This window comes from Suricata suricatta, chromosome 2 (assembly GCF_006229205.1).
Source record: "Suricata suricatta isolate VVHF042 chromosome 2, meerkat_22Aug2017_6uvM2_HiC, whole genome shotgun sequence".
In the NCBI taxonomy this organism is placed as follows: domain Eukaryota; kingdom Metazoa; phylum Chordata; class Mammalia; order Carnivora; family Herpestidae; genus Suricata; species Suricata suricatta.
The window spans coordinates 76,235,203-76,243,327 of NC_043701.1; the positions used below are offsets into that span (position 1 = coordinate 76,235,203).

Here is an 8,125-nt window from a genome sequence, read left to right on the forward strand (position 1 = left end):
CGTCATCATTCTAGCTCACAGAATATCACTTTTCTTTATGACACGTTCACGTGGTAGGACATGGCTGACCATATCTCTGAGGTTTACAGATCCAGTGTTGAAAAGAACACCTATACTCAATCCTGCTATTTTTTAATGCTTATTTCCATTTGAAGGAGAAAGAGACAGAGCATGAACAGGAGGCGGCAGAGACAGACAAAAACACAGAATCTGAAGCTGGATCCCGGCTGTCAGCACAGAGCTTGACTCAGGGCTCAAACCCATGAGCTGTGAAATCGTAACTTGAGCCAAAGTCAGAAGCTTAACTGACTGAGCCACCCAGGAGGCCCTCAATTCCGATTTTTATGTCCCTGCAAGGAAATTCTGATTTGACCAACTTGGTCTAGTTGTCTAACCCTAAGGCTAGAGTGGTCAAGTTATTTACATTTATTTAGAAGTGTGGTTCCTAGTATGTAGGAGAGCAATCATGCAGGCAAAAGAAGAAGAACACCAAGACCAGTTACATGATACTGTTCTGGCTGCACCTTCACAAGAGAATCTAGGAACCATGATTCCTACTCCAACAATACACTCATCAATTAAGTCATATAGCACAGAGCATCGAATATTCAAGAAGTAGTGGAAGTTCTTTGTTATGTGGCTCTTAAACTCTTTAGGAAAGGTTTTGACTCTACCTTATTCCTCAAAATCACACAGTTTAAAAAACACAGAGTATGCAGATCAAAAGGAGACTATTTGGCTGTTTATTCAAAGCATTGATCCTTCCTAGGTGCTACCACAGGGAGGAAAAAACTAATTATTATCACAAAGAATAAAAGAAGGAACAGATTATAAATGGTGTCAGGGTGTGGAGTAGTCAGGAAAGGCTCTTTGAGAAAATGACATTCAAGCTAAGATCTCACAGCATTAGAAGAGGAAGAATTAACTAGATGAAAGGTGGAGCCAAGAGATACGAGCAGAGGTTATATTAAATGTAAAACTCAACAAACAACAGAAGTTATTAATACCAAGTCCAAGTTAAAACAATCAACCACGAAGCATACCAAAACACCTAACTGATGGAGGAAGCATGATTTATTACTCTCAACCAAATGTTGCTTAATTTTTAATTACATCAAATTACCACAAATATTTAATTAGACACTGGTGGTAGTGTAGCATCCCTATTTGGCTCCCAGTTCCAAAATATTATGTGTGCATTTTTTGGTCTGCAGTCTATATGTATATATACATATTCATAGAAGGCTAGCAAGTATAGATTTAACAGCCTGAGAGAACGCTTTCCAAAAATAAAAACACTCAGATATTGATAAACAACTGCCTGATTCACAGTTTCCAGTTCTGTGTGCAGACCAGCTGTGCTATTTTAACTTCTGGCATGTGTATAAATCTTAGTTTTATTCCAACCCCAGAGATTCTCTACTTGTCCAGACAAGTTCAAAACTACATGTTTTGAATTCTGGAAGGATGGCAATGATGGCAGAGTTTTTTAATTTCCCTGCAACCTCCATAAATAAGAGAAAGAACAACAAGAAGAGACAAACCAAAGCCCACAGGTGGTATCAACAAGGCAAAGAGGTGAAAATGTAACTGTAATCCCCCTAGCCCCAAATATGAGCAGGTGTGGACAAACTAAGGCACCTGAAAGACATGTGTGATATCAGCAGCTATGCAGAATGAGGCAAAAGGGAGTGAGGCGGGAGCAAGAGGACCTCCAGCAGCCAGGAGATACTCCAAGCCAAGGATGAGTTGGTGTGAGGACCTTAGCTCAAGCTCCTACTCGGGAGTAACTGCAAGGGGCCCACTGAAAGGCTGGAAGTGGCTGGAGCCATCAGGATGCTGTGAACTCTCACAACTGACAGTCTGAAAATCACTCCAGACTCAATGCCCACATTAAAGAATATGAGCTTGAAACAGAATTCAAATGGAGCAGGACCTCAGAAGTGCATGTGAAGAAAGAAGTAGTGGAGGGAAATAGAGTCTGGAGATGTCAGAAACTAAGAGCCCATATATCTGAACATTATACACTAAGAACAGATCAAGGACTACATCTTTCCTGCTCAAACTTGTGGCTCTAATACCTAGCATTATTCCTACCAAATAGGAAAATTGGTTTAAAAAAAAAGAGTAAAATGGTTTATATGAATGACAATTATAATTATAATGCCCTTTTATAATCTGTATTGTACATAGACTCCCATAACTTCTGCCCATAAACGAAATGATCTGTCCCAGTGTCCAAATAACATGTAAAAACTCCTATCTTTTTTCATAAGATAGGAAGAGTGTAGCACAGAAAAAGCATTTGAGCTTTAGTGTGCCCTCTGCGTTTAGAATTCAACCTGTGTTTGTGGGAAGTTTTAATAATTAATCAGTTGAACATAGTGGAAATTTCATTCTAGAACTTACACAAGGACACAGTCAACAAAACGCAGGTATCAAAGTTTCCACGCCTTTGCTAGAGACCTAAAAAATATTCCAAACCAAGCACACCAAAAAATTTTTCATACCAAATTCTTACTGGAAAGGACTCATTTAATTTATTTGAAAAGTAGCCTGTTACGGGGAGGTCCCAAATCTTCCAGATCCTCGGTCAGTTTTCAATAATCCCTTGTACGTGGGTTGAATCTAACAAGTCTAGAATTTCAGACACCTTTCTGATGTACAATTATTTTATCCTGTGGTTATTACTTAAAGAAGTAGTGGCTGAACTGGGAGCAGAGGATTTAATTTCTCCAATTTTTTTTCTTGAAATATGGTTTTATTGGACAAAAGGCAGCAGTGATTGTACTAAATAGGTTTTTTAAAAAGCTCTTTTCTGAGTATCCTTCTCATAGTAGCCATGCTATTACTTTCATACAGTTTTAGTGCAATGCTTGGATTGTAATAGCCTTTGGACACTGCATTGTAAAGTGGAGAATATTATTGTTTGTGACACCCCTCAAAGGCCAATTTTCTAGACAGCAGATTGTTCCCTGGGCTTATTAAATCTTTACAAGTCCACTCAAGTGGCTGGGCTACACTTTTCTCCCCTCCCCCATTCATTTTGTGTAGTACATTCTATGAAGTGATTATGTTTTCTATTAATCTGAAGTTAATATTTTATGACACTTGAAATATTACACAGTATACATACACATGTATCCAGTTGTCACAACAATTATACTAGCAATTTATTACCATTTTATATTGGGGTAGAATTTTATAAATTTCACATATACAGATGTGATTTTGTATTTGTTTAATGCCCTCTAAATCTCTGTGGGGTCAAGAGAGTAAATGACATACACATTTCTTAAAAGAGCAATGGTTAAAAATGTTCAATGATGTACTAAGTCATACTGTAAATAGTGGAATGTGAATTTGAACACACATCTGCTTCTACTTCCTCAGGAAAAAAGACATAGCTATATTGATTGTAAGATGACTCCTTTAGTGTGGATATTTTAGATTAGTTGAGATATACTTTGTGTGGATGGCTTAAGAAGAAAGACAAGTTATGGGTTATGCAGTAATTCAGGAGAGAAATGATGATTTGAATGAGGATGACAGTGATGGAGGAGTTTTTATAAGCATTTGCAAATGTGAAATAACAGTATTTGCAGATATGAAGAATAAATATGATGAAAGATATCATAATCATGTTGGGTCTATTCAACTGAAAGAATGCAATTGTCATTTGTTCAGATGGAGAGGGCTATGAAATGAGCCTTGGCTGTCACAGTTCAAGAGTTTGAGTCTGAGCTTGTTAAGTTGTAGATGTCCACTAGACATCCAATGGAGTATACTGAACAGATGGATGGATGGATGGAGTTTGAAGTCTGGATAAGGTGTCTAGGCTAGAGGTATGCTTTGAAATTCACAAATGGATGGCTATTATTGTTTAAAGCCCTGAGACTGTATGCAGGTTATGAAGATAACATCATTTCCTAAAATCCAGATGAAGACCATCTTTCAACATGGTAAGAGTGATCAGCAGTGGTAAAGATTGCTGATACAATGAGTAAACTGAAGCCCTAGAATTTAACACCATCTTTTCCAAAAAAAGAAGTCCCACATGCATTTGACAAGAGCAATTTTGATAAAGTGGCATGCACCAAAGACTGCAATGATTTCCAGAATGAGAAGAAAAGTGAAATGAGTGATTACAGAAATTTAAGAGGTGTTCTGCTGAAAGAAAAGTAGAATAGAACCTGGAAGAGAATAAGGGGTCAGGGTAGACCTTTTGTTCTCCCTTCTTTTAAACCAAGAAAAGTAACAGGACAAGAAAAGTAACAGGACAATAGTATACTAGTATAATCCAGTGGAGCAGGAATGTTGATTCTGCAAGAGAATAAACTATGGTTAAAGTGAAGTCTGACAGGCCAGAGAGGCGCCCCTATAAAATAAAGGTGTTGATATTGGATACCAACATGAACTGTTTATCCATGGTGACAGGAGAAGAGACAAAGATTCTAGATACAGATGTAGATACATTGGCATATGTAGTAGAAAGAATGGAAATTCTTTTCTAATTGCTTCTATTTTTCCACAATGGAATAGAAAGCAAGAACATTACCTAAGGGTGAGAATGCCAGAACTATACTACCTCAATTACAATAGCTTCACAGCTTATTTCTCCAATGTTTTTATCTTTTACATAAATTTCTTGTTCTATTTTCTAAGTGTAGTTCTTGGTCATTTTCATTCATTATTCTTTCAGATGAGCTGCAGTATCAGCATTGGGGTTCTAGAAACAACAAAAATGTAGAGTGTTGACTGAAATTCAATGTATGAGTTTGGAAACAATTGCCATCTAAACAAATAGCATGTCTTTCGAGGACAGTGGCAGGCCTGTCCACTTATTCCAGTCTTCTTTTACTCCTCCAAGAAATCCCTGTTATTCGTGTTGTTCCTTTGTTGTCAGATTTAATCCTGGGCATTTTAGGTTTTTGCTTTTTTTTAAATGCAAATGACCATCCTCTTATCCCATATCATTTAAGACTTAAGTGTTTATTACTTATGTAAAAGAAAGAAATTTCTACAAACTAGTAATTTTTGTGACTTTGAGTAAATCATTTACTCCCACAAATATCTGTCTCTGGAAAAGTAATGAACAAACTAAATGACCTCTATAATTAAGTATATATATATATATATCCACACAGAAAGATACTACAACTAGTCCTATTTTTTATTAGCTAACTGTTTCTCAGAGAATGTAATTTACCCAACATCTTTCTAGGGATAATGAGATGAAGTTACCTGGTTTGGGGTAAATTGCCAATGCACTTTCTAGCAGATAAATATTGGTTATCTTGAGATGAGGAACAAACTATTCCATAACTTACTGATTTAAACCAAGAATGATTTATCTTCTTACATTTGTTTGGACAGGAAATTTAGGCAAAACTCATGCAATGCTGACTTGACTCATTCATGCAGATGCAATCAGTTGGCAAGTCAGCTGGAGGATGGTTGACTGCACAGGGCCACATGCTGGCCGTTGGCTGGTGGTATTGAATAGAGTGCCTTGGTTTTCCTCTACCTGGCTTATAAAGCAGACTATCTTGGGCAATCTGGGATTCAAGAGAAAAACCACCATGTGCAAGCAAATGTTCATATTTGTTATTGAACTACTGGCCAAATCAAGTCACACAAGCAAGCCCATTGTGACTACAGAAAACTATACAGGGACATGGATAACAGGAGGCATGATTCATTTGGGATTATTAACATGATAATTCTCCATACTCCTGAATATGATTCAGCACAGTATCATTTTCTAGAACCAGTATACAGTGTCAGATTGTCAGTTTAGGAAGCATGCCTAAAGTAAGTCCCATGAGGTTACTTATTTGTTTGATTTAAAATGCCCAAAGCTCTCACATTCCCAAGTTTTCTCATCAATCTGCTACAGATGTCTGACATTTCAGCACTAGTGAACCATTTGTGTTAAGAACGTGTTCCTCATAGGACAACATAGATCTCTATGAAATAGGCTCCACATAAATTTATCAGGAAATCTCCAATGGGACCAGTAACCCTTAACAGCTACATTTAAAATAAAATAAAGATTCTTTATCTTTAGAGAACAAATGGGAGAAAGCCAATTTCTGAATGAAGACTCCTGCCCTGAAAGGTAGATATGGGCTTAACATCACTTAAGAAGTCCTTGGAAGGTCAACAGGGTAGAAGGAAGGGAGCAAACTTGGAAGACTTATTTTATGTTGAAATGAATCCCAGAGCTGAAGAGTGAATGTAGAGAACCCTTCATCAAGCTTACCTTTAACTCGCCCAGTACCTACGAACTGTTTCCTACACATTTGCCATCATATATGACTTAATAAATTTTCTCTGACCAACTATATTCTTTTTGCCACATTGCAGCTTTGAAATCAAGGCAGTTTTTAAGAAGGAGAATTATATTTTAAAGAAGGGCAATTTCCAACCATGGTATTCAGATTTTGGAAACCCAGAGAGTAGTTCTATTTTACTCTTTTCTAGGAAAAGAAAATAATTATTCTATCCATTCTTATCCTGCTCACTCCAAGTATAAAGAAGAAGTTTTTATTATCCAAAAATTGCCTCCAGCTCTGGACAAAAAAGTGATACTGTAAGACCATATTACTCTACCTTTTGATCTGCATTTTTATATAAAATCCTGATGCAACAAAAGGAACCAAATAGCAAATTCATAAATTAGGGTCAAGGTAACCTTCTAACACTAAGGCTTGCCATTTATTTCAACTAAGGTGCTACCACTAATTTAAGCCCCTCTTGTCTCTATATAAATGTTTTAGTCTCTATGATTATATTTTATTTATTTATCATATTAATGTATATATGATCAATACTTCCAGAGCCAGTCTATTCTTGTAACCAACATATTGCACCTTATAAATATCCATCAATAAAAATCAATTTGAAAACTAAATAAATATTATTCATTTAATTATTTCTATTCTCCTTGGTAAGATATAATAAATGGCCTTTCGCTATATTATGTAGAGAAGAGATAGAAACATTTGAAATGCTTCATAAACTTGCAGGTCATCCTTGCACAGGGGCTATGCTAATCCTCTCTGTATCATTCCAATTTTAGTATATACACTGCCAAAGTGAGCACAAGACAAACATTTGGAAGACACCTTAATTTCTAATATCAATTGAATCATTTCTTCTTCCTTTCATCTTCCTTGTTTCCTTTTTTTTCCCAAACTATGTATGTATTTTTATACTTCACTCTAAAAAAAAATGCTGTATCAACTGTGTTGGGTACAGGAAGGCAGTGGGAAATTAATCCTTTAATAATACAACAGACAGAAAAGCAGTCACTTTGAGCAATTAGTGGAAGTAACCAGAATTAGGAGAGCAGCTTGCTTGGTTTCAATGATAAGGCAGTATATGAAGACAAATGTCATTTACCAGACTAGTCAAGAAAATGACTAAAAATACATAGACAAGAGAAAGTACAAGGAAAGCTTGTTGGACTGAGCTGTGTTTCATGTGAAAACTTTCTAGGGAAGCGTTAAAGAGGAGACACGGAGGGCTACACGGAAATGAAGGAAACTAGTGAGGTTTCAGCCTCGATTATAGATTTAGTTGTTTTAATGGATGTGCCTACGGATGAGCCCAGGTCTGCAAATGATCATCTCAGCCAGAACCAAGTCAAAGAGCTACAGAAAATGCTGATATAGCCCCTGATGCTGGATCACCAGAGACTGGTTTTGGAGAAAGACTAAAAAGAAAATATTCTACTTTTAAAACTACCATAACAACAACTTGAAAGCTATTTTTGTAAATGCCAAGAAGAAAATCGTTTAACAGATGTTCCTCCCTTGTAAGAACTGACACAAGCCAACTCTCAAGAGTCATTTTCCAGAAATAAGAACTGGCCCAAAGTGACTGGGAGTTTACTAAATAAACACCTTGACTTTTCAAAATATTTTGAGTCCTACAAATGGACAAACCATAACAAAAAAACCCCTACAATTGTTCTTTACACTATTACTCTATGAATAATTTGACCTATTAGGAGATAAGGAGTTCTCAGACATACTAAATAAAATTGGAACAGAAGTCACAATGAATGAGGAGACATAGGAGTTAATATAAAAGAAGACTGCACTGAAGTATGAAAAAT

General features: G+C 36.4%; 1 non-coding gene across 1 annotated transcript; it reads right to left on the reverse strand.

Annotated features, from left to right (window-relative positions):
* Positions 1-7,001: 7,001 nt before the first annotated feature.
* LOC115286105 lies at positions 7,002-7,104 on the reverse strand. The gene has a single exon (XR_003905864.1). It is a non-coding gene; the product is annotated as a U6 spliceosomal RNA (small nuclear RNA).
* Between the last annotated feature and the right edge of the window lie 1,021 nt (positions 7,105-8,125).